The sequence below is a fragment of the Cebus imitator genome, unplaced genomic scaffold (assembly GCF_001604975.1).
Source record: "Cebus imitator isolate Cc_AM_T3 unplaced genomic scaffold, Cebus_imitator-1.0 Scaffold26, whole genome shotgun sequence".
NCBI lineage: Eukaryota > Metazoa > Chordata > Mammalia > Primates > Cebidae > Cebus > Cebus imitator.
The window spans coordinates 3,185,772-3,213,400 of NW_016107341.1; positions in this window are offsets into that span (position 1 = coordinate 3,185,772).

Here is a 27,629-nt window from a genome sequence, read left to right on the forward strand (position 1 = left end):
TAGTATTGGGCTTCATGAAGTTTGGGAGCAGTAAGAGTTGTTTAGATTTCTCAACAATTTTTTTCCAGTAATTTTCATAGTATTTTTATTCTATGAGGAAATATAGTAAGGTAATACTTCCTATAAATAGAAATACTCAAGTTACCAACTGAAAGACCTTTTAAACTAAAATATGCAATTTTAGCAAAAACAGTAATCAGAGGCTATTTCCTTATAAAATTTTGGTGCCATTGAAACCCAATAATATATAGAGCCAATATTTTAAAAATACACCAACATTAACAATGTATGCATGCATACATGCTGTATATTTCTAAGATTTATTTTTCAGTTCATGCTGGGTGGTCTACTACTGCTTTTTTATACTACAACCAACTGATCCCAAGTTCAGGGTTATTTAAAATCATCAGAAATAAAGTCCATGTGTGCACTGCTTAAGTACCAGAGGATATTTACAAATGTTTCAGGAAGTTACCCATTCATCGCCCTCAAAAAGCATCAATGTTTACCATTAGTTGTACAATTAAACATTTTTAATACTGTTAAATTCGTCCCAATAATCTTTCCTAAAAAAATCAAGTAGGATCATGAAGAAATGAAATTTTCTTATACTGTACTCACTATTACATGTCAGAGCAGCAGATACTACATGTTTAAGAAGGCTGTGAACTTAATGGACTGTCAGTTGTCACAGTTCCATATATTCTTATCAAATAGAATATCTGTCCTTAAGAAAAGTTAAAAAAAAAACTGCCTACACTATTATTTGTATGAAAATAGTTTATTAATTAGCAGCAGTATTGTGTGCCTGTAAAAAATCTCTTCCACAAAATCATTTAGAACTGAAGTTCTGAATGTTTTATGTCAATGAGATTCCAGGAAGCAGGAACTTTAAATTAAAGCTTAAGGGAGTTTCCAGCTATGGAGTCTGAAAAATACAGTTTTATCTTAAGCTCTCTGTAAATCATCTTAAAATACTGGTGATTTGCTAATGTGTAACACAAGTTCCTAAATTTTGGTTGGAAGGAAAGGATAAATTGGGAGCAATGGGAATGGGGATCAGGGTCAAAGTGAGGTGTGGGAAACTTTCTAAAGCAGATGTAGTGCACTAGCTGAGCAGTTATTACAGGACAAAATTAAAATAACAAAGAGGTGCTAGTTTACTATCTCCTTCATAAAACATAAGCAGTTCATTTGTACCATTATGTCTTAGGCTTCTTAATATGATGGTAAAAGTCTTTTATATTTTTAACCTAAAGAGGTAGCCCTTTAATAAAAATCTCATATAGCATTAGCAGTCATATCATTAGACACAAAGCCCAGTGCTACAGAATCTTACAATCCAAATCTCCATTGATAGCAAATAGTCCACTCAGGTATGCACTGACAAATGTGCCGTCCTGACACATATTTTGGGAAGTTACTTAGAACCAAGACCCTTTAGGAACTGTTTTCTTGGCCAGATGCAGTTGGGAATCCACATGCTTTCTGCTCAAATCCTGTGCTGACACCATAGAGTAGTGGTCAGTAGCTCATGACATAAATGTTCTGTAAAGTGGGCAAGGCTTTATTTTGTCAGAAATGGTGGGAAGTTGTTCAGCATGGAAGAAGAACTATGCTTTCTGGGAGACTCTGCATCCTTTTCTCTTTGGGGCTAAAGAGAGAACCACAAAGTACTTAACAAAGTCAGACGGTAGAAACAGGAGCACTCTGACCACGTCAAGAGAGGAGGAAGTCTCTCCAAGTCAAATCAAAAGAGCTACATATGATTGAGGGTTCAGAGAAATTGCCCAAAAGTGGAAGTAAGAAGATCAGTGTGAAAAAAGATGGAAGGACAACTAACTTTACAGTGAAGCTACAGAGAAGATAATTTTGGGGTTTGGGTTAATCTAAAAGGAGGCATGATTTAATGGTTGGTTCAGGGAGTAGCTAATTTAGCTGGAAACACAGATTCCCAAATCTTGGGTAGTTTTACCTATGTACTCTGTGTATATATTTGTTTGAACTAATTTAAACATGTCCATCCTATAGCTCTCTCTATTTATATTTAAAAACAAGTCCCTTATAGAATTCTTATATTCAAAGCTAAAATTGCTTGTTGTAAATCAATAATTTTTATGATGCAAGCAGCCATTCAACTTCCTCATCTTTGCATTTTATACATCATTTGCTTATAGACTGGATTATAGCTTCCCTTTCACTAGGAATGTACATTTCAGTGGCAAGAAACTCAAAAGTTCTGTCTTTCCCATGAAACTCAAGGAGAACTTGGAGAAATAAAATGTCATATACACCTCATGGTTGCACGCTGCTCCTACAATTCTTTAATTTCAAGTTTTTTGTCTCCGACCCTGCTACTACCCACCTTCACTTACTGCTGCTCTTTTAGATCCAACTCAACTCCACACCTCTACTGCTATCTATCTGTATTCAACCCACACTGATTATTGGCCCTATTATGAACTACATAGAGCCTGTTTTAGCTGACACTCCTGATACTCACATGCCCAGCACCCGACCACTGGGCTCAGAAGCCAGAGCAGTTCTTTGTGCCACTCAATGGTGCCATCCTAGGACCTCAACTACCCTGGCCTTCCTACATCTGACATATCCTAGTTCCTGGTTTGATCTATACAGTTGAACTATAGTAGTTACAAATTTACACACATTTTTAAATGACCTTAACCATTTCTTTTAAGAATTTCAATGTCAACTCAACCAGAAGAGACTCCAGGCAAAATGAAGATTTGCATCAAACTTTTTTTCTGTCTCAGGTGAAAGTACCCAAATGCAATTATTCTCAGTCTCTTCCTAGAGTGAATATTTTTAAAGGAGAAACTGAAAGTAGGACTCTAAGTTCTTCAAAATTGTCCATAGATTACAGAGGAAAGAAGAAGAGCCAAGAAAGTCCCTTGGGATATACCACAAGTATCACAAGACTGTTCCAAACATTTCAAATGTGATTCTAACAATTTTCCAGGTTGCATATAACATACATAAAATAATTGCTATAAATGATGCAGTTTGAAACTATCTAAATTACAACATAAAACACTAACAGGGAAGTATTTCTGGAATAGGAAAGATCTTCCCAAAATCTCATCAACCAGATTATTGCCTCTTCTGCCTTCCTGCAAAATTTACTTCAGTCCCTCCTTCCATGAGAGACCTGTTCATCACTGCTCATTCTGTGGATACTCAGGCACTTGTACTGTAGTTAGAATATGAGTTCACCTTTAAAAATATGTCATGCTATCTCTTTTAATACATTCATACTATCTCCTTTAATCATCCATACTATCACCATACTCTGATGATTTATTTTGAGCTCTATTAATCAGAAACAGGTGCGTATAACAGGCAATCATCTGTCACATGCTTACAATATGTAAAAGTTAATCAAATATGTATGATGAAGAGATTGACAATGGGCTCAGGAAGATGAAAAGATATTGATACTTCTCATTTACTCACTTGACAAAAATTATTTAGGAAATCCCTATTGAGTGTTCAGCATAGGAAATATAAACCTGACTTCTAAGAGGTCACCACTGTCAGTTGAGATAAGATAGTTGATACAAAAATATATAAAAGAAAGTGATGATCATGTTTAAAAAAGAGGTTTACAAGGTATGACAATTCATGAGGCACACAGTGAAATTAAAAAGCCTCAAAAGTAATTCAAGAGCGACTTCCTTCTGTCAGGCAGATCCAGCCTTCTTAGTCCTATTCTACAGAGAAATGGCCATGTAGTCAAAGGCTTTGACACTATCTCTGACAGTGCTGTTCCTACTAAATAGCACTGTCTCTATGATGTATGAAACTAACATAAATATTTCTCCATGACAATTGAAATATTTATATAAATGTACTTTTTATATAAATTCATTTATGTGTAAATATTTTTGATATTTCCAAAACAAATATTTTTATTTTATCCCAATAACTCCGCTTTTCAATTTGCCTACTAGTGGCTTCTATGACTTGGTTCCTATTAACCCCTTCTTAATAATTGTTTTGCTTTAATGTAGAAAGATCCTAGGAGTTTAGACTACTCATTTCTTTCACGTTGCTCTGTTATTATGCACAACTTTTATTTAACTGTGTGTTCACTTTTTAAAATGTACTTCGGGAAGAGTTCAGTCTTGAGAATGGGTTTGCACTGGGGAAAAACATCAACAGTCTGTCAACTTTCCACGTAAAGACCTCTCAGGAAATGAGTATCTAGGGGTTTTGCAAAGGCTATTTTCACATCATAAAATGTCTGTCTGAATTTTCATGGCAACTTTTGTTTCTGACATTTTATTTTTCAACTGAAAGTCATCTCCATGTGTCATTATCTTGAAGAATGTAACATTACAGGATTCCAAACGAGTATAGAAACTTAAAAGCTCCATGATTTTAGCCCACCAGCACCTGACATTTTCCCTGAAGACCTACTCCTGTGTGATTTCCTTGCATGAAGTAAAAGCTTTTCATAAACCACATTGAAGTAATTTCCAACTGTTAAGAGTCCTACTTTCAGTTGCGAACTGTCCTTTCATTGTTTGATTTTTGCCTTCTGCTTCTTGCATTTTGGAAAAATTGGACAGAATCTTAAATCTATCTAACCTTTGACCAAACCCAATTGATGAAGTTAGACAATGAGCATAGAAAATAGATTGTAATTATTGCCTCTCGTTTTTACATTGGATTTGGAATCCTGGGCAAGGAATTGCTTCTGTAGGAAATAACCTGTCTCGACTTCTGACCCATATATCAGTACTCCAAGATTACATATTTTGGTCATTCATTAATACATTCATTCAGTAAATATTTTATAAGGGCTACTACTCTATGTTAAAAATGTTTGTAAGTGCTGAGAATTTAGTAGTGAAAAAGGCAAAATTCCTATACTAAATGCTTTCAGATTTCAGCATATGAAAACCACAATGAAACAGTAAATAAGTATATATCTAGCATATCTGTTTTTCCCACAATTTTCTTTAGCATTAAGCAAAGTCCTTTATACATAGTAAGTGCTTAAAAACTATTTGTTGAATGGAGGATAAAGCCTGGCATTGCTATTTACTAACAAACTACTTATCTTTGTTAAATGGGAATAAAAAGAGTTATCTACAGTGTTTCTATAAAGTTTTTTTAAAACATAATGTATTAAATGTGTAAATCACACTGCCTACCACATAGTAAAATGGTGGAAAGTGTCACTTCACTTCAGCACTAACTTATGCACAATACATCGTAAGTGTTATGAAAATTAAAGACATGAAGTTAGTGATGTTCTGGTATGTGGTTAGACACAGGTAAGTGGGACTGGCTACACCGGAATGAACCAGGAAGAATGAAATAAACATATCTTCTTCTTTCATCACTTTCAAGGGCAGTATCTGACAATTCACAATCAATCAGGATCACAAGATATAAAGGAGTAAGCTATTTGAACTAATGATTTGAATCAGTCTGACAAGTGATGGTGATAGCTCTGTAAAATGAGTAATAGGTCAGTATTAGTGTACAGGCTAAAATACTTGGTCAAGCGGTTCTGCAGCTGTGGCTGAAAATTAGTCTTTTCAAAGTGGCTTCAATATACAAACTGAAGTGCCTCGAATGGCAGATATACCAAGTAGGAGCATAAAATGTGTTATAAGTATTAAAACTGATTATTATATAATTTGATAGTTCTATTTGTACTATAATCATTTCCTTTTATCATTGTTAATAGTAAAATTTTGTGATAATGCAACACCTTACTTTATTCATTCAACAAATATTAAGTACCTCTAATGTTCCAGAAAATGTGTGTATACTTTAAACTGGTGTAACACACAGAAATCCTTTAATACAAGACAAACTCCTCTGTATCTTACCATAAAATTTAGATAACTGACCCTTAAAATCAGTACATTTAAACTAATTTCTGTTATCCAACCATGTAAGAACTTGCACTTGCAAATATTATGCCATGAACATATAATCAAGTAGAAACCACTTAATTGAGAACTGACCCCACTCAATTTGAATTTCAACATCTGTCCTTCTTCAAATGAAAAACCTTCAGGAAAAAAAAAAATGACACATTGTAAATCTGTGATAGTTTCCATCAGTGTCAGTTGGTAAAAATTAACTAATGCTACTTGAGGTTGTAATTACATGAATAGAGTCAAAGTGTTTGACATATGTAGATTCCATACATAAATTTAGTTCATTTGCTAAATTCACCTATTTTTATTAAAAGGTAAGTAGGTACCATAAATCACAAAATTATAATATTTCACTGATGAAGAACCAAAATAAACAAGTGAATGAGTACATTTGCAAATACTAAATAAATAAGCCTTCACCTAAAAAATATTTCTTTAGCCTCCAAGGCCTTACTTGTTAGAAACAATACCATGAGAAAATGCTTTTCTTTCTTAGTTTTCTCACAGGCGTTTGAAGAGAAACCTAGTTAATGGAGGAAAGGAAGTAATATAAAACAAAATGAGTCAGTGGGACAGAGTAACCAGGAAAAACGTAGACAATCTACTTATTCAGGACCATTTTCTTAACAATACCTCTTTTCTGCCACTATCTCTTAACTCTGAAACCTCAGTGGAGTTGAATACATTTTCTTATTTGGATTGATTCTCCCAAATTATTTGTTAATTGAGAAAACTGATATTGTATGAATTCTCCAAATGACTGTGGTTTCAAATGAGAGGTACATTTATAAAAACTTTAATTCCTCTACTTTTAAAATGAGAGACTATTAATCTTAATTACATATTATTATAGCACCTAATATTTTAAAACTAAGGAGTAACATTAAAAAGAGTCAAATTAAAATTGAGGAAAAGTTTGCCTATTAGGATATAGCAAAATTATGTTTTTAAAATGGTGAATTATTTCCCAAAGTATTTAAAACATATTGCATTTTAAATAGAGTGAGCTTCTATTGAGCATGAATGTCTGTAGTCCTAGCTACTTGGAAGGCTGGGGCTGGAGGATTTCTAGAGTCCAAGAATTTGAGTCCAACTTGGGAAAATGAGGTTCAGATCTCAAAATAAAATAAAATAAAATAGACTGGTTTCTTACTTACTGACAATCAACTCAACTCTAACTGTTAGCTAGTTATGTATCTGCAATTAGCTACATAATAAAGATGTCCACTATCCAAAATACTTGATCAAAAACTGACCCTGCAGTTATACCAGCAATGTAAATATTTTAATTCACAACTTCTTAATCATTCCTCAAATTTGTCCATACTTTCTAATTAGTACAACATTTATATTGCCTTGATCAAGTTTATAGAATATTAAATGCAAAAATGAAATAGGAAAACAGAGGAATATTGAAAAATTTATGCAAAATTGCAGAAATCTCAGGATTGATTGTTGTTTGTCAACCACAATTCTTAGAAAGATATATGAAACGTCATAAAACACATCAATCTACAATGATGTTATGTAGAGTAATTTATCTATTTTTCACATTCACCAGCCAATGCAATATATCAAATTAACTAAAATTAAAAAGGAAACCACCTTTTAACGCTTTCATATAATTAAATTGTAAAATTTTTTTGAAAATCTATTTTTCTTTTTGGAAGGGTTGAGGCCTTAAAAAACACAAGATTCTCCAATAACATCTGGCTAAGGAAAAGCCACTTAAATGCTAATGAATGGATATCATTTACTCAAACTATTTTGGGGTAAGTGTGCATGAAAAACAGCAATAACACGATATTTTCTAAAATCAAATATAGTGACCCCAGGCAGAAAGGAATATAATAACACCATTGGGGCAATACACTTGCTGCATAGATTAGTCACCAGTGAAACAATGGTAGCAGGCAGGTCAGTCTGACACTGAGCTAAGATAGAGTGACACATTTTAAGCAAAAATTTAACACAGTTCACAAGACAAATAGGCAATGTCAAAGTGTATAAAGAATTGAAAACTAACAGAGGCCTCTAGTGCTCAGATAACCATGACCATAGGAAGTCAGGTGACTCCAATTATGAGGCCTTAACAAAAGCACCACTGTCCTCCCAGTAAGATTCCCTGAACTCAGGTAAAGAACTCAGAGGAAACTGACAATTCACATGAACCAGAGAGTAATGACAGATATTAAATCTTGATCCTTCAAAGGCATAGGCTGTTTTATTTATTTTATCTTTTGTTATCTTCAGAAAAACTTCCAGTATGTCTCTGTTCTAGCAGTTCCTATTTTATATATCTGCATAAAATATACTTTTTATTTTAATTTAACTGTCATCTTAGCTCCGATGGTGAGCTTTTTAGGGAAAAAATGGCATTTGTCTTTATGTCTGTTGCTGCAAGCATAGTTCTAGACACATAGTAGTGGGCACTCAACTGATGTTTAATTAGTTGATTTGTAAAGTACTATTAGAAACATGTCAGATTTTAACATATATTTTAAAATCAATGACAAATGGGCATGAGTGTATACATATATGTATGTATACTACATATATATATGTAGTATAGTATCAAGTGCAGAAAACTTGAATTGCACCATAGCATTGATCAAAAAGGCACACTGAGGACACGCTATAGTCTCCTTCACTCATACTAAACCCTAGAACTAAATATTTTCTAAAGAATTATGTTTCTAAAAGTTGCATAAATGTAGGGTAGTACTCAGAAATGGTAAGGAAAGTTTCTGAAGATCAAAACAGAGTTATTCCTAAGAGACTGAAAAGGGAAAAACTTTGATCATGCAGAAGAAAGTCAGGTCATCAAGCTTTTGGAAGAGTGTAACTTTTAAAACTTAATAGGAGCAAAGTCACAGAAATTCCATGGTAGAGGCCTGCAGAGGTAGGAAGCTGAAACACCCACATTAGAATTAACTGGGGTATAACAAAAGGAATACTCTGTCAGCCCAAGCACATTCCCTGTTCCTCTGCCATCTCACACCGCATACACTTCTCCTCCAGTACAATCTATAGCATTCATGTTTGTCTCCAGCTAGAACTCCATGGATGGAGACAGAAAATGAGACCATAAGCAGCTGGGGATGCTTAAGAAAAAGGAAAGAAAGAAGAGCAGCTTAGCCTCTATCTAAGGCTAATTTTGCCCATACTTGAATCGCTGAAAACTGTGGGTCATAAAGGGCCAGCTGTAGTTTGAGTGTTCAATCCCAGACAGACTTACTAAGCTAAAATAACTAAACACCTGAAAGAGAAGCTGAGCTACCAATAAGAACATCAAGAGAATCACAAGACACCTTAAAAGTACCTGCCCCACAAAAGATTAAAAATAAAACAAAACAGGAGAAGCTGAACTAGAGAAAACAGAACAGATGAATAGTGATTATCAACAAATAGTTTTTGCATAGGAATCTTCTTAAAAAGAAAACCATCTGTGGTAATGGATGTGTTAACTAATTTGACTATGGTGATCAGTAGACAATGTATATGTAGGTTTACATTGGCTTTGAGAATATTCAATTTTTATTTGCCAAACGCATATTTTTTTAAATAAAACTGTTGAAACCTCAACTTTAGTGCTGAAAAAAGTATTGAGTCTCACCCTTAGGTGTTATGATAAAATCAGTTCAGGGTGCTGCCGGAAGATCAGGAATTCTGCCAAGGATTCAATCCTCTGTGACAGGGTATCAGTAACAAGGATTTAAAACACACACACACACACACACACACACACACACACACACACAACACACACACCCTCATAGAGGAGAGCAAAAGCTTGAATCTATGATGCCTATTATAAAATTGAAAGAGCATTCTAGGATTTATGATACTATCTTTAACCTCTGCTGGTTTCCTCTGTTGTCATTGCCTATTATTTGAATACACTGAAGCTCCAGTAAGCTTAGGGCATCTCCAGGAAATATTCTAAAAACTAATTTTTAAAAACTCACACAAAGAATAATCTTGTACTCAACAAGGCCCATTGTCTAGTCCTTACATGCTCAGAAATCTGATCTGTCAGATTTCCAGAGTTTATGTACTCAGAGATGCTAACCTAGGGTACACAATACAATGTGGATAGCAGAATGATAATTTACTAATTTGCAATAAGAAACATAACTGTGAATGAGATAGAAAAGCATACAATAGGAGGTTTCTATTTAGCATGAAATCAGGACAAAAGGAGTTAGTTATATAACTGAAATGTTTGAGAGCTTCAGGCTATGATTATTGGAACTATCAATTATTCATTAAAAATAAAAAAAAATCTATTGAATTTCTCTTATTTATCAGTATAGCACATAAGCATATAAACAATGTTTGTTGTCTCCGGGTGGCTGTCATGGGTGGAGTCAGGATAACAATAAAGAAGACAACACATCAATCAAGAAAAAAATAGTGACTACAGTGGGTTGAATAGTGTCCCTCTATAATCCTTGTCTACCCAAACCTTAGAATGTGACCTTATTTGGAAGTAGGGTTTTTGCAGAGGTCATATTGGATTGGGGTAGGCCCTAAATTGAATGACTCATGTCCTTAGCAGAACAGAGAGGACACAGAGAGGCACACACAGAGCAGGAAGCCATGTGAGCTTGGAGGGAGGCAGAACTAGTTATGCTTTCAAAAGACAAAACATGCCAGGAGCTACCAGAAGCCATAAGACACAAGGAAGAATTTGCTTCTAGAGCCTTTGTACAGAGCATGACCCTTTCAGCACCTGGCTTTCAGACTTTTGGCTTCCAAAACTGTGAAATAAATTTCTGTTGTTGTAAGGCACATAGTTTGTGGTAATTTGTTATGGCAGCAGTAATTCAGCAGTGATCTATTGGAGGTAAAGTATTAGGAAAAGAATTATATAATAGAAAATCAATGAATGAGATTGATTCTGGATTTGCATAAAAATAAAGAGCTAGCCACAGAAAGAAAAGCAGGAAGAATACTCAAAATAGAAGAAATGGCAATAGCACAATTCCTAAGGCTATAACAAGTGTGGGCCTTTTGTAACCAAAATGAGGCTAAAACTCAATGGACTAAGGATAGACAGGTAGGGAGACAGGTAAGAAAGGAATGCAAGATGCATGTAACATATGAATTTATACAGATTTTAATTCTAAGTCCAATTTGAAAGTGTGGGAAATTTTGAAAATAAGCAAGAAATTGACTAAGTATTTAACATTTTAAAAATTCTCTTTGTGTAGTTGGCCTTTCAATTACTAGTGAGACAGGAGAATTCCCTGACCACCCTCACAGGACTTGCCACAGGGGTGTGGCTCCCTGAGCAAGCTCTCAAACTCTTTTGTTTGAACAAACTCAAACCATTTATGGGAGAAGGAGCATGCAGAAGGGCAGGTGCAGGAACCAAGGGGAGCGCTTTTGGCTCCAGCCCCATAGTAGCGTCTAAAAGTGGATGTCTGTCACTCCTGAAGCCCAAGTGGCCATGAGTTACAGTGTGCCCTTTTATCCACAGATGGTTTAAGTGTTAGACAGCTCAGTGGATCCTCTTCCTGCCCAGGTCCTGTCCAACTTGCAGGAAAAATCAGGTCACACACAGACTAGAAGGGTGAAAGCTGGGGTTTTACTGAGTGGTGGAGGCGAGTCTCTGCAGAATGGATGGGGAGTTGGGAGGGAATGGAGTGGTGAGATGATCTTCCCCTGGAGTTTGGCTGTCCAGTGGCCAATCTCCTTTGCAATTGTCCCCAGACGAACTCCTCTTGGTGTTCAGATGCTCCTTCTCTTCTCTGCTTCGAAATGCCATGCAGTTTTGCCATTCATCTGCTTGACCACTTCTGGAGCCTGGGATTTGGAGTTTATATGGGTACGGGATACGGGGTGGCAGGCCCAAAGGCAAACTTTCTGGGTGTGAAAACAGGAATGCCTGTTCTCTTTTAGGATCATGGGTTTCCAGGCTTGAGGGTGGAGCCTTTGCTGGGGAACTGCCCTCTTCTACCCAGTATTTCTGTCTCCTGTCTGTATTACTAGCATACAGTCACAGAGAGGGAAGGCTTGGAGAAGGCTTGACATGTTATTTCCAGATCTCTTAATCCTGTTTTTGGCAGCATGTTTTAGTGTCAATACAATGGCAGTAGAAAAATGGAAGAATATTAAGGGACAGTGATGCCAACGCCAAATACAAGTAATTGTCATATGAGTAATTGCAGGCCTCTTCAAATTTTGTTTTTCATACACTCTCAGAAGCAACTGCTGGTTTTCCAAATTGTGAGTGTGGTGAAGGGCTAAGACTCATAACTTATGAATTGATATTATTGATATTGCAATTTTCTTGAACTAAAAGAAATGTAGAGTCCTACTTCTTTATCATTTTTACTATTTCTTATAGACATAGCCAGTTAGCAATAATATTCTTAGCTAACTATATCTGAGAATTTGAGATTTCCTAAAAGATAGCAAAAAAAAAAAATTATAACATGAAATGATTGGAACTGAATATGCTGTCCAAAAGGTTGGTTATCTTGTGTGATATAAATAAATAAGCAAACAATAATTTACCTGTACAAAAACTCAAACTTGCATGCTATCAATCCCTATATTAATAAAAGTTCTGAATATTTCCAATAGGTAGCTTCAGTGTTTATGAAATGGCTAAAAGGAAAGCAAATAACAGGTAAGTACTTTGTTTTATATATAAGAAGTAGTGATGGAGATATGAAAAATAACTTATTGTGCTCAAGTGAATTTCCCAGCACATGAAATGGAGAATAACAGCTAGTGAAGGCATAGTTCTTTGGCCACCTACTTCATGAAAGAAAAAAAAATATGGGAAACTTATGCTCACCTAGGGAGCTTGCTCTCATCAGCTAATTTTGAGAACAGGAAAAAGGAAATTGTGTCCCAGCAGCTTGACATGAGACAATGGGACAATCTCCTTATTGCTTAAACATATAGCATTGTGCTGAGCTGTTCTGCACTTTTCTTCTCACGAAAAGCAAAATCAGCCTGAAAGACCAGTGAAGATATTGCAAAAGGAGGATTTATTGAGCTTCATTACATCTTGAAAGGATTACTTGCACCTGCACATAAAGAATCTCAATTGGTTCAGATATACAGGCTGAAGGTGCCTTCTTTATTATACTTTTCGAAGGAAGATTTTGACCCATGCTGTTGACAAGTTTCAAAGCCTCTAAGTTCACTGCCGAGGAGCAAGAGTGCCATCTGCTGGTTAACGACATTGAGCACATAGAGAATGCTTTGAATCTCTTGAAAAGAACACTATATTGTTCAAAGAATTTTCATTTATTTGAAGCTGAAATACAGAATTGCTAAAAATATCATTTCCTCGTCAGGATATTACTTCACTTCCAGTTGCATAAAATGCACTCTAAATGCACTCTAAAATGCAAAGTGGGATGAAAGGGGAAGAAGGAGGACAAGAGTGTATTTTGACGGAGAACATTAACAGCTAAATTAGTTTTACTGTGAAGCAAGGGTCTTTTTTTTTTTTCCTGTTTTCATTTCCTAACTAGTTATTTATATTTTATTGTAAATTTCTTCAGGTAAATTACCTATTAAGTAATGTGGAAATTCTTGATGGTTAAAACATGTTCTTTACTCAAGGACATTAATATTAACATTTAAATTAGAGAAAGAATATATCACAAATATAGGAAAATTATAATTGATTTATTAATGTTAAATTACGTTCATAACTTATTTCACTTAAAACCTCCTCATTAATGCATGGAAACTTAACACTTTTTTCTCAATTTCTGACCTTTAATTTTTAATAATATTAAACATCCACGCATTAAAAATTTATTATGTTGAAACAATTCTATTCCATCTACAATATGTACTGTGATTCTAAATATACTTACTAGTTCCACAGCCCCCACCTAACCCTTGTTTCCCATAAATTCTTCACAAAACTAAGTTGTGTTAGATGCAGCCAGTTCCTTCCCAAAGCTCCTTTCCAAGGACTCCCTGCCTCACACTACAGTGGCCGGCTTCTTCAGGGATTCCTCAGCTGCCTCAAGCTAACTGCCCCAGTTCCCCAGTCACCCACATCCAATGACTACTTGGGTCAGGAATATAAAAGTAAGCCATTTTGACTTAATTTGGGACTCCTCTGATTCGCTATTGTATCTCCGGAACTTCTTAGAGGGTTGACTCCTGTCAACTTCAACTTCTTACCTTGAATTTGGCCTTTGTCTTGGCCCAGTCCTGCTTTCTTACCCTCCTGTCCACATGAGATAACCCCAATAGTATTCTCTAGTGAAAGTTTTTTCAGAAACTCTATCTTCTTCTTCCAGAGAAACCCAAACAGCAATTCAAGCTGAAAGACAGCCTTGTTGTGACCATGTGATTTTGTTTTGTTCTCCTCTGTGTGATTTTGTTTTTCTTCTGTAGAAAAAGCCTTATTTTTTAACTTAATCAAAATATCTTTATCTCTTATCAAATACATAATATACATTTAGATAACTAAAATGCTGCAAAATGTAGTGTTTGACCATCATGTCTATTTTATGTCATTGAAACATTTCACATTGTTTCAATGTAAAATGTTACATTGAATAATGTAAAATTATTAACACATTGTATGTCTATGTGTTAAAATACTGATATATTCATCTAAATTATAAAGCCTGAATATTTTATTAGATCAATGTTTTAAATTTGAGCTGTTACTGTAGAATATTTTGTTTAAAGTATGTATTTTAAGCTAATATGTACTATAAAGATATATGCTCTTAATAACTTGAGATAGTTGAAAGATTTTATCTTTACAAGTTAATAAAGTGTTACTCAGTACCTTCAGCTTTAAAAAAAAAAAAAAAAAGGCTTTTTTGAGAACTAGAATTTTAAGACAGAAGAAGATGCCCTCTAGTGGCAAATATTAAGAAAATAGTTTAAATTAAATTAATGTGTTTAACAAATACTTATTAAGTTTCTACTATGCTTTGGTTGCTGTGTTAAGTCTCAGGATACAATTGTGAATAAACTAAAAAGGGTACAAGGACTCATCTGATGTGCATTCTGGTGAGAATAAGACAAATTTTAAAAAGAAAAAATAATTGCGTATTTAGTGTATAAAATGAAGGGAACAAAGAGGATTCTGAGAGAACAGTGAGAGGAAACTTGCTTTAATTATTAAATGCCATTTATGCCTGTATTTCTAGGAAGTATCAATCTTTTAGTTTATATTTTGTGACCTAAAGGTGGCTGTGTTTGTTGCTGTTCCTTTTTTAAAAAACATTCGAGACATGTGACTGCATGAAACTAGAATCTCAAATCAAAGAGAGAACCTGGAGCTAAATCAATTGTCCAGAGACATTCTGGAATACTAATTCATATACACAACACACCTAAAATTTTACAGGTTTTGCAAAACAACAAAGGAAAGGAAACTCACTGTATCACCAGTAGGAGGGATTCACAAATGCAGTAATTCAGAGCCTTCCTCTCCACTACAAGAAAATAATCTAATTGCCATAAAAAAATAAAACTCATGTGAATCTCCTAAACCTATCAATTAGATAAGCACTGGGCAAAAAAAAAAAAAAAAAACAAAGTTTTTCCAGATCCTACAAGATCGCACTGTCTTCATCATCCATATTCCCTGAACTTGTCAAAGTTAGTTCCAAGATTAGACCTAACATGTTGGTTACAGATTGTTCCTGGGGAGCTTCAATCTCCTAAATGCATCCATAATTCTAGCCTTTTTACAAGTAGTTCAAAGCACGGTGAGGATAGTTGCTATAAGAGGTAACTCCTGAAATCTCGGTAGCATATTATAATAAAAAATGTGTTTGTTTTTTTCTTATTTGTTTACTTTTGTCCATGTAAATTTCAATGAAGTGTTGCTGATGAGGAGTGGGAGGAGTAGGGAAGGGATGTATTTTCCTAGAAGCCCAAAGGGTCTCAGGTTATGGAAGCTGTAATACCTTCAACTCATGCTTTCTCAAGTAAACTTGGGCATCAAAATTCAGCTTGTAGATGGGACTGTAATCACACAGGTGGTCTGAATTGTCTCTAGAAGTTACATGCATCATTTTCAGTGACATTCTGTGGCCAGAAGTCATTTACAGGCAACACCTTACTGCAAGAGAGTCTAAAAACAGGTCATTCATATTCCCAGGTATGAGAAAAAAACAGAATGAAAATAGCTACACATCAATTTATGACATTTCACACATATATTCTGCTATTAGTTTGATTATCAAACAGCAACAAACTCTGAGTATCATTTTCTTGATAGCTAAAAACTGTTTTAAATAAAGCTTCTTTATAACAAATTTTTGCGGTTAATAAAAACAATTTATGTGAAAATGTTAGTTTGAATTTGTGATAATGTATACCCATTTTAAATTTTAAATTTTTAATATGTATCTATCCTTAAATAATGCCATAAACTCTCAAAGCTTTTCTAAATGACTACGTAAATAATTTACGGCTGGGTTCTGTGTGGCTCACGCCTGCAATCCCAGCACTTTGGGAGGTGGAGGTGGCCATATCACTTGAGGTCAGGAGTTAGAGACCAGCCTGGCCAACATGGTGAAACCCCATCTCTACTAAAAATACAAAATAATTAGCTGGGCATGGTGGCAAACTCCTGCAATCCCAGCTACTCATGAGGCTGAAGCAGGTGAATCATTTGAACCTGGGAGGCAGAGGTTGCAGTGAGCCGAGATCACACCACTGCACTCCAGCCTGGCAACAGAATGAGACTCCATCTCAATAATAATAATAATTTTATGAAATATTCTACATCCTGGAAATATTATTTAATAAGATCACTATATCATCTCAATGTTGTGCCATATACATACTTTTAGTAGGAGATTTTACACACATGGCTTAATGCAAAATATTTGTATTAAGGAAATTTGGGGATTCCACATATGGGATCAGGCTGAATGGTGATAATATTTTAAAGTCTATTTTGTTAAAGTATAATGAACCTAAATAACCGAGTTCATTGCCCAAGCAGAAGATATGTAGACAAATTAGTAGTTAGGTTGTAATACTGAAACTGAACATAGATAAATCCTGAGTCCTTGTTCATGCTTTATGTTTGACAATGGGCATATTATATTGGGTAGTTAATGCTGTGGACTAATATACTTTGTAACCAAATCAAGTTCTATACTTTGTTTATGTGTCTTTCCTCTAAGTAGAAGGGTTTTCAGTGTTAATGAAATATTCAGGATGTTGATTTCTACACTGCATAATATTAATCACCCATGGATTTGACTTGAAGCTCAAATCTGAAATCAGTTCTCTGTTTACATTTTTTCTTAGCATCTTTTTCATAGCTTTGCATACACTGATGATTCCAAGACTATTCCCCTCACTTTTATATCTCACCACTCCACATTATTCAGCTTCCTGAGCACACTAAAATCCACTTTCATTATAATAATTGGTACTCTGTTGTGTTTCTCAGTCCTTGCCCAGAAGATGCTTTTGTGCCTTTAAAAAATGTTACAATATTAACTCAAATGGCACCTCTATAAAATCTTCTCCAACTCTTTCTCCCACCAAAAAATTAGCATCTCCCTTGACAATGAGCTCACAAAATTACAGTGCCTTTCCCTACGCATTTTGTGTTTTCCCATCTCCTCCCATACAATGAAAGCATCTCGAGGAAACTACCTTTTCTGTTGTGTGCTTGCTTTGCCAACTAGAGTATGGCTTAGAAGCCAGTTACCTTGGCTTAGGGTTAGTGATAAAACTTGATAAGTGATAAAACAATCAAAAATAAAAGCAAACTGTTTTGGATGTCTCTAGGCTAGATTTAGACTGCATGCTGCCAGCTTGGAATGCCCTTGGTTAAGGTAAACTTAGCAAGGGCTGACCGTATGTGTTTTGACAAACGTATTCTCAGTGCCCAGCCGAGTGCCTGACCCAGTATCCAAGATCAAGAGCTGTTATAAATAACTAAATAACTGATAAATCAATGAAAATGAATGGGGAAAGAGCTTATTATTACACCAAAAGAGTAACTGATTTTATTTTTTGAAACATATTTTGCCCAGTATCACATGTTGTATCTGTATACACATTTCTTAATCTGTTGCTCTTTTCCCATCTGCTCTAAAAGCATCAACTTTTTGAAATGATTCACAAAGGATGCTAGACAACTCCTAATTTTCTAGTTTATAAACCAGCTAATAAAGAAGAGAAATCTGGTGTTACATCAGGTAAATAAATAATACACAGGGCCATTTGTTATAGGTAAAGATAAAAGTAATTGTGAATTACAGGGCTTAACAACTAGTAATATGAATGAAAAATATGTCATTTCAATGAATAAAATGTATAGGAACATTACATTCATTTATTCATTTTTCCCCTCAGGATTAACGTAATCATATTCAGGAACCTTTAAATATTCTAACAGAACTCTGAATAAAAGAGCTGAGGCCAGAGAACAGCTTGTCAGCAATCATGGAGAAAATTATTGTAAGTACACACCCACTAAAAGACTATGTTCAGCTGCTAATATTGTCTGGCTGTGTCTCCACTTAAATCTCATCTTGAATTATAATTCCTGTAATCCCCACATGTCAAGGGAGAGACCTGGTAGTGGTGATTGGATCATGTCAGCAGTTTCCCCATGCTGTTCTCAAGATAGTGAGTGAATTCTCACGATAGTGAGTGAATTCTCACAAGATCTGATGGTTTCATAAGTATTTGACAGTTCCTCCTTCACACGCTCACAATTTTCTCCTGCCACATTGTGTAGAAGGTGCCTGCTGTCCCTTTTGCCATAACTGTAAGTCTCCTGGGGCCTCCCCCACCATGCAGAAATGTTACTCAATTAAACTTTCTTTGTTTATGAGTTACCCAGTCTCAGGTAGGATCTTTATAGCAGTGTGAGAAGAAACTAATACAGCTGTCCAATATTTCCTTTGATTTCATAAAGATAAATGGTTATCATTTTAAAATAAATTATTCATGTGGCCAATAAGCATATGAAAAAAAGCTCAATATAACTGATAGTTAGAAAAATGCAAATCAAAACTACAATAAGAAACCATCTCATACCAGTCAGAATGGCTATTACTAAAAAGTCAAGAAATAACAGATACTGGTAAGGTTGCAGAGAAAAGGGAGCATTTATACACTGTTACTGGGAGCATAAATTAGTTCAGTCACTGTGAAAAACAGTGTGGCAATTCCTCAAAGACCTAAAAACATAATTACCATTCAATCCAGCAATCCCATTATTGGGTATATATCCATAGGAATATAAGTCATTCTACTATCGCGATACATGCACACTTGTGTTCTACTGCAGACCTATTCATAGTAGCAAAGACATGGAATCCACTTAAATGCCCAACAATGACAGACTGTATAAAGAAAATGTAGTGCATATACACCATGGAATACTATGCAGCCATTAAAAGAATGAGATCATGTCTTTTGTGGGAACATGGTTGGAGCTTGAGGCCATTATCCTTAGCAAACTAACACAGGTACAGAAAACTAATTACTGCATGTTCTCACTTATAAGTGGGAGCTAAATGATGAGAACACATGGATACATAGAAGGGGAATGACAGACACTGGCACTCACTTGAGGGTGGAGGAAAGGGTGGAACAAAAAAAAATGCTATTGACTAGACTTAGTACCTAGGTGATGAAATAATCTGTACAACAAACCCCCTTACCATGAGTTTATCTATTAGGTTGGTGCAAAAGTAACTGTCATCTTTCCAGCATTTTTAATGGCAAAGACTGCAATTACTTTTGCACCAACCTAATAGATAACAAACTTGCACACGTACTCTTAAATAAAAAATAAAAGTTGAAAAATAAACAAATTAACAATTTATTATAAATAGAAGGTAGGAGGTGGCAACTTAAACCAGCTGCTAGTAGAAAACCTAGTTCCTGCTATGATAAGTTTTAGTGAAGAGCAGTTTGTTCTAAACGATTGTCTGAAAGCCTAAGAGCATCAGCCTCTACAACTACACGTCAAAAAACTACAAGAATAAATTGTTAAAGATCAAGGAAATGTAAAATCTTGATACATTTTCTCACACCACTACTTATTCTTAAATTCGTTCTAAAGTAAATTAAAATACATATTGGAATTTATTATTGTCCTTTCATCTTGTGCCCAGGCTTGGGAAGGACTTAACATTGAGAATGATGCCCTCTATAGCATAAGCTGGAGACTTAGTTACAAATGAACACTCTGTATGACCCTTTTCCTCACTTGTCATTCCACTAAATAATCTTTTTTATCTTTTTTTTTCCACTAGGTAAGTGGGCCTCATTGTGCTTTCTGTGGACCCCTGGGGAGCCCCAAGTTCATTCAGTTGATTCATAAGGTCAAAAATATATTAATAATACTAATGCGTTATTTGCCTTTTCACCTTCATTCATTCATAGGTGTATAGTGGAGTTTTTGAGAGGCACCCATCCCTGTGCAATGTAATAGAAGATGATAGGAGAATATAGCTCTTTTTTACTGCTAGATATTGTAGAAATTTGATAAAATGTAAAACAACCCCAGTCAAACTGGATTCAGCCAACAACCTGAATTAGTCTGGGAATGGATCTGTCACTAGAACCTCATGAAAGAATAGTCTTGCCAGCAACTTGATGTATTCATTCTGCCATGCAGAGAGAGAAGCAGGCAAGCTGCATGGTGCCTAGACTTCTGGCCCAATGAAATTGAGAAATAATAAATGGCTATTGCTTTAAGTGAACAACAAATTTACAAATGTTTGGTATTTTTCTCTGATGACAATTAGAAATTAATATAGCAGATAACTAATCCTATGTTTCTGATTTTTTTAAAATGTGCATTCAACAAATATTTGCAAAGTAATAGTGATATTTGTGGAAGCAAGCATTTTCTAATACTCAAGGTATATAAGATGATATAGTTTTTCATATAAAATGTATAATTATACAGATTAGTATTTTGTAATACATGTTATGGCATTGGAAATGTAAAGATGACACTTCTTCCCTTTGAAAGGATAAAATAGGTTTTAATATTATTTATATTCAAAAGCACTGTGAGTAAAGTCTCTATTGACTTAATAAATAGCCTTATCGGTGACAGGCCTGAACAGATTATTTAAACCTGAAAAATAATTTATTTCATAATCTTTGGTTAAAAATGTTGTTCTGATAGTCCGATATCACACAGAGGTACCAACAGGCTGAAAAACAGAGAAGAAATCCAGCTTATATTAATAATTTAGAAAAAATAATCTTATTACTATTGTACTTAGATACAAAAACTAAAAAAAAGTAGAATTAAAAATGTATTTTTTATATTAATGAAAGGAAAAACTTCTTAGAATCCATGATATGCTTAAGCTAAATACCAAATGAAAATAGCATACAGTAAAGTCTTGTTTACTTTCAATATAATCCTCTAAGTTCATGATGTAGAATAGGCCCTCATCAGTAGCGCAAGACTCAGGTTCCACAGGTCCTGAAGATTATACAATTTGTAAGAACCCTCACAAAAAAACCTACAAAATTATATAGAAACTTCAATAAGAAAGTTAATATTTATTTAGAATGAGAAATGAAGTGACAACAAATAAACCATCTTTTAAAACCACAAATAACACAAACTTCATAAAATAAAAAAGTCCTATTAATTGACTGATCCACCATAACAACATATTTTTTCTTACACTTTTAGCTATATGCCTTTTCATTACTTCTTAATTTTACAACAATCTGTAATAGCATTTTCTATAGAGATAATAAAAAATGCATCTCTTAAGTTATTAATAGCTTAGAAAATATTTCAGCCTCACAACTTAGATAATATGAAGTTCTTGGGATTGTTATCAAATTGTGGAAAGCATCTATGAATTTACTTCTCTAGATAAATCATAATACTGTATTTCATAGAATATCACAGCTTCTTGAATATTTCCTATTCTTATTTTAGCAGTGTATTATGGGTTTTATATTATTTTTACCATCACTATTTTCAGGTGTGTTCATATGATTCATTACTCTTCAATAACTTGATTATCAAACAATGAAAAGAACCTATCCAACACTTACACTGAATTTTTTTTTAAAGATGGTTTATTTATTCATCTATATATTATTTATTTCTCCTAGAAAAAAAAGGATACATATGCAGGATGTGCAGGTTTGTTACATAGGTATACATGTGCCATGGTGGTTTGCTGCACCTGTTGACCTGTCATCTAAGTTCCCTCCCCTCACCTCCATCCCTCAAAAGGCCCTGGTGTGTTATACTCAAAATTTATCTCTACCTCTTAAATTACTATTTTTAGTATTGATGTGATTTTTTGGTTACAATTCACTACTGGATATGAAAATGATTTCTACTATTGTTATTGTACATCACTTTTTTATATTTCAACTTTATTTGAACTTTCTCTCTGTTTTAAAATAAATTTTAAATGACAAAAGGTATCCTTCAAACATAGCCAAGTCAATAATTTGTAATTTGTGTCTAGTTTTATTAAACATTTTTAACCATCTTTCCTAATTACAGTAAAAATAATATGCTTAAGCTTTATCAACTTTTAAATGAACTTTTGCATTTTGCTTATGTTCTTGTTTCACCTTCAAATCTTCAAAAGTATATTTGTAGCTTTACAATGAGAGCAGGCTTTCTTTTCAGAGGAAAACCCAAATTAACAAATGTGTTTAAGAAGAATCAAAAAGAAAAATTGTAATCGTGGCAAAAATACCAAAGCAGTATCTAATACCAACAGAGGTAGCTTTTTCTTTAATGACATTGAGGTTAATTGCTTCTCATGGGACATATTCTGTGTATTTACTGACGTTTTTTATGGAATTCTTACAGCTCTTAAAAGTAACACTGGCTCACAGAAGACAGAAAATCCAAAGGAAGGTTACAATCATACCGCATTAAATAAAGTCACAAATAACTGATTTTCTGTTGCTAAACATTTTTTTTAAATTACTCTGACTCTGAAGGTTTTTATTGCAATAGCAAGACAAAGTAATTGCCAATAATTGGCATTTGTCACATGATATAAAATCTATAGCTATGAGTAAAAAATGGTTTCTGCTTTATTTATTTGCTTTATTGTTATTCTGTACATATTTTTCATTATTTTAATTCATCTTAAAGATTTTCAGATTGGTTACTTTTTTAATTTTGATGCTTTCTCAGTGCTCATGAAAAATTAAATCATATTCAATAATTAATTTGATATCTCCTACAGGGTTTCCATTATTTGGATCATGATTTTCAGCTTGGTGACTGAAGGAAAATATATTTTGCCTAAAAATATATAACTTAAATGCTTTTTAGTATTTTAGAATAACACTGTACATTCTTTCTTGCCTGTTTTTCAAAGAGTTGGTCCAGTGCACTTCTATTTGAGTTACGCTCTAGTGAAGCAAACACGGTCTCTTGGGGTCAGTGGAGGCTGCATAACAGAAGGTTCTTAGTATATACACAAAGATGTGTGCACACACATGAAGTTTGTCTGTGGTTCTGCCCTTTTCTTAGACACTCAAAATTTATCTCTACCTCTTAAATTACTACTTTTAGTAGTAAGCCAAAAGTTGTTTCTCAAAAGAATAGTAATCCACAGAGGAGGCTAGGACACTGCTCCAAAATCCTAAGGGTCTATGCTTTGATTCATCTATAGAACCTTCTTGAAGTTTCCAAATGGCATCCCCATCTTCCATTAACACTTAAAGCACCACTGAATCTGCTGGATCTTATGGCCCAAGAGGCAGAACAGTTTTCACAGCAACCTGGAGCTGCTGCAGAGCATTCTCTAGTTCTGGGCCCTATTCGAAATGTGCAGCTTTTGTGTTATTCATAAATGGGCCAGAGTAGCACATTCACGCAAGAAATATGTTGTCTCTAAAATACAAAGAGGCCCATTAAGCATTGTGCCTCTTTTCTAATTGTGGGAGGGGCCAGCTGCAACAATAATCCTTTACCATATAAGGGATATCTTTATATGTCCCACATCACTGGACTCCTAAAAGTTTCACTGAAGTAGAAGATCCCTGAAGTTTTATCCAACTTATTTCCCACTCCTGACACAAAAATGCTTTACCTAGTCTTGAGTAGCTGCTACTTAGTGCTCACTACGTCAAATCAGCAGCATACTATCAATTTAATAGACCAGAGTGATATCTTATATGTGGGGCGACGATGGAGTGAAGGTGGCCAAGATCCCTCTGAACTAAATTACAATTTAGAACTAGAGAACCCATATACCCCTAATGTAGATCAGTACAGGCACATTGCTCGTTCTGACAGCTGAATGCAAACTGCTCTAGTGGTCTTCACTAGCAGATATTGAGAAAAAAAATTGCTAGATCAACAGCTGTATACTAGGTACCAGAAGATGGGTTTTCTCAAGCAATGAAACTACATCTGGTACAAAAGCTGTAATTGGAGTCACTACCTAGTGGAACTTGCAATAACCTATGGTCATTCTCCAAGATCCATTTGTCTTATGCATAGGCCAAATAGGTGAGTTGGATAGTAGTACGATGAGAATCACCATCTATGTACCTGTCACGTGTCTGATAATGGCACCTATCTCCATAATTTCTGCAGGAATACAGTTTGATTTTGGGTTTACTCTTTTAGGCATAGCAATTTTAGTGGCTTCCACTTGGAGTTTCTCACCATAATGGCCCATACTTTGCAGGTCAACACACCAATACGGTGATTCTTCCAGTTGCTGAGTATGTATATTCCTATTATGCATTTCAGAACTGAAAAATTACCAGAGGATGTATCCACAGACTCACTGGACCCACTGTAACACACACCTATGCTAAAACTCCTTTCATCATCTGACCTCCACAAGCCCCTAGTAAGACTGGTGGGTGGACCATAGCAATGTTTTGGGTCTTCTAAAATTAGTGTTAATTTAAAGCCAGTGTCCAGTAATATACCAAAAGTCTGATTATTTTCTTTCCCTAATGCATAGTCATCCTAGTAAAAGTCTACAGTTTCCTTGGCAGAAAACTGATGAAACAGTAACGGTATGGGTTTTTGGCAGTATATCCAGGTTTTTCTTCAACGGGATATGACCTTATCTTCATTCAAAAGGTTCCAAGTTTTTAAACTGACTCAAGTCTGGGAATTGATCAAGGAGCTGTAATTATGTTTTCATAAGCAAAATTAGACTTCTATATACTTGACTTAAGATTCTTATCTATAAAGATCAAGTGAGAATGTAATAGACTCCTCATCTATTTCACTTATAGGGACAGGCTATTCTGATCTGCTTTGACTCTGCTGTTCTTTACAGTAACCACAATCACTTCCTTTTGCAATTAAGTGACACCACTTGGACCCTGCCACCCTGAGATCTGATTATTGACTGCACTTAATAGTTCCAGCTCAGGGCAGCAGATTCCAGTACAATTTCTGACCTACAGAGAATGACCACAGAGTTCTCCATGGATACGTGGGCTGCCCTCACAAATTTATTCCTTAACGTTTTAGTGAAAGTTGTGTCCTCTTGACACTCCCAAGGTGAGTGAACTACTCATATTAGAACCCCAGCTTCCTTCTTTGTAGAAACTGATGAGCTGATACTAAAATTCACATGGAATTGCAAGGGACCCAGAAGAGCTAAAATAATTATGAAAAAGAGATATACCCACACTTCCTAATTTCAAAGCTTACTACAAAGCTACAGTAATAACAGTAATAAGTGTGACATTGGCATAAGACTAGACCTATAGAACAATGAAATATATTTTACAGTCTAGAAATAAACCACTACACTTATGATCAATTGATTTTCAACAACAGTGCCAAAACAATTCAAAGGGGAAAACAGTCTTTTCCAAATATGGTGCTGGGACAGTTGGACATCCACATGTAAAACAATCAGTTGAATGTTTTCTTCATACCATACACAAAACTATCTCAACATGAATCACAGATTGAAGTGTAAGTGCTATACTATAAAAGTCTTAAATGAAAATGTAGGAATAAATTTTTGTGACTTTGGATTAGGCAAATCTGCTTACATAAGACATTAAAAGCACAAGGGACAAGAAATAATAGAAGGTATTTTGTCAAAACTTTAAAAAGTTGTACATCAAAGGATCTTACAAAGAAAGTGGAAAGAAAACCAGACAATGATTAAAAAAATACTCACAAATTATATATCTAATACAGGACTTGTATTCAAAATTTCTAAAAGAAAGTCCTCACACAGCACAATAACCAAAAGACAAACAGCTAACATAAAAATGAAGAAAGGATACATTTAGACATTTCTCCAAAGAAGATAAACAAATGACTATTAGGCACATGAAAATATGCTTGCATGACTGGACATTAGTTATCAGGGAAACACACACACAAAAATGACAAGATACCACTTAACGCCCACTATGATGGCTAGAAGCAAAAAGACATACAATAGAAAGTCTTGAGGATATGGAGAAATGAGAACACTTGTTATGTTGCCACTGATAATGTAAAAGGGCATAGCTGCTGTGAATAATAGTCTGGCGGTTATTAAAAATGTTATACATAGAATTTCCCTACGTCTCACTAATTCCATTTCTAGGTATATACCAAAGGGAAATAAAACAGTTGTCCACACAAAAACGTTTACATGAATATTTATATTAATAGCAGCATTACTCATAATAGCCAAAGAGTGAAAACAATGCAAATGTCCACCAACAGATGACTGAATAAATAACATGCAATATTCCATATGTGGAATATTATTCAGCAAGAAAAAGGAGTAAAGGTCTAAAGCATGTTATAATATAGAAGAACCATGAAGGTGTTATGCTTAGTGAAAGAAATCACTAACAAAATATCATATATTGTATGACCGCATTTATATGAAATGTCTGGAATAGGCAAATCTATAGAAACAGAAAATACACTAGCCTAGGGCTGAGATGGTTGAGAGGAAATGGAAACTGTTAATGCATATCAAGTTTCTTTTTGGAGTGATGAATTGTTCTGAAGTCGACTGAATACTAAATTATACTAAAAGTGAAAGTTGAAACACACACACACACACACACACACACACACACACACAGAGGCAGGGACACTATTTCATCAAAAAAAAAACTGTACATCAAAGGATGTACAAGTGCTTTGACCTCTAGAAAACAAATTTAATCTGGTAGAGACTAAACAGAGAGGCCCTGGATGACCCATTAAATATGGCTAGAATTTGAGAATACCTCATTTCAATATATTTTTTCTGAACATACACATGTATAAGCATACTAGTTATAGTTGAATGCATGAAATGTTACAATAATGCACCATGATTGTGAAAGACATTGCCATATGCATAAATAAAATTATACATTTCAAATAGATAAGAAACCATAAAAATTTAAAAGACAAAATATATTAGCTTGGCCACAGACATTTTAAGAAAAGTATATCCTTTTTGATCCAAGATGGCCGTTTAGGAACAGCTCAGGATCGCAGCTCCCAGTGAAAGCACAGAGGGTGAGTGGACGCCGCGTTTTTATTGCCCACAGACTAGGAAATTCCCAGGCGAAGGAGCTCCACGGTACCAGCGCGGCTGTGCCAGCCGGCACCGCTGCTTTGCCCCGCGCGGCTGCTTTCTCGGCGCCCCAGAGCCGCGTTTCTCCATACAAAATACACTGGTATGGGTGCCCTTTTGGCTGGTGATTGGAGCCACGGGAAGGCGCCCATTCGCCGGTTCAAAAAGGGGACTGAGCAGAGAACCAGGACAGTAGATT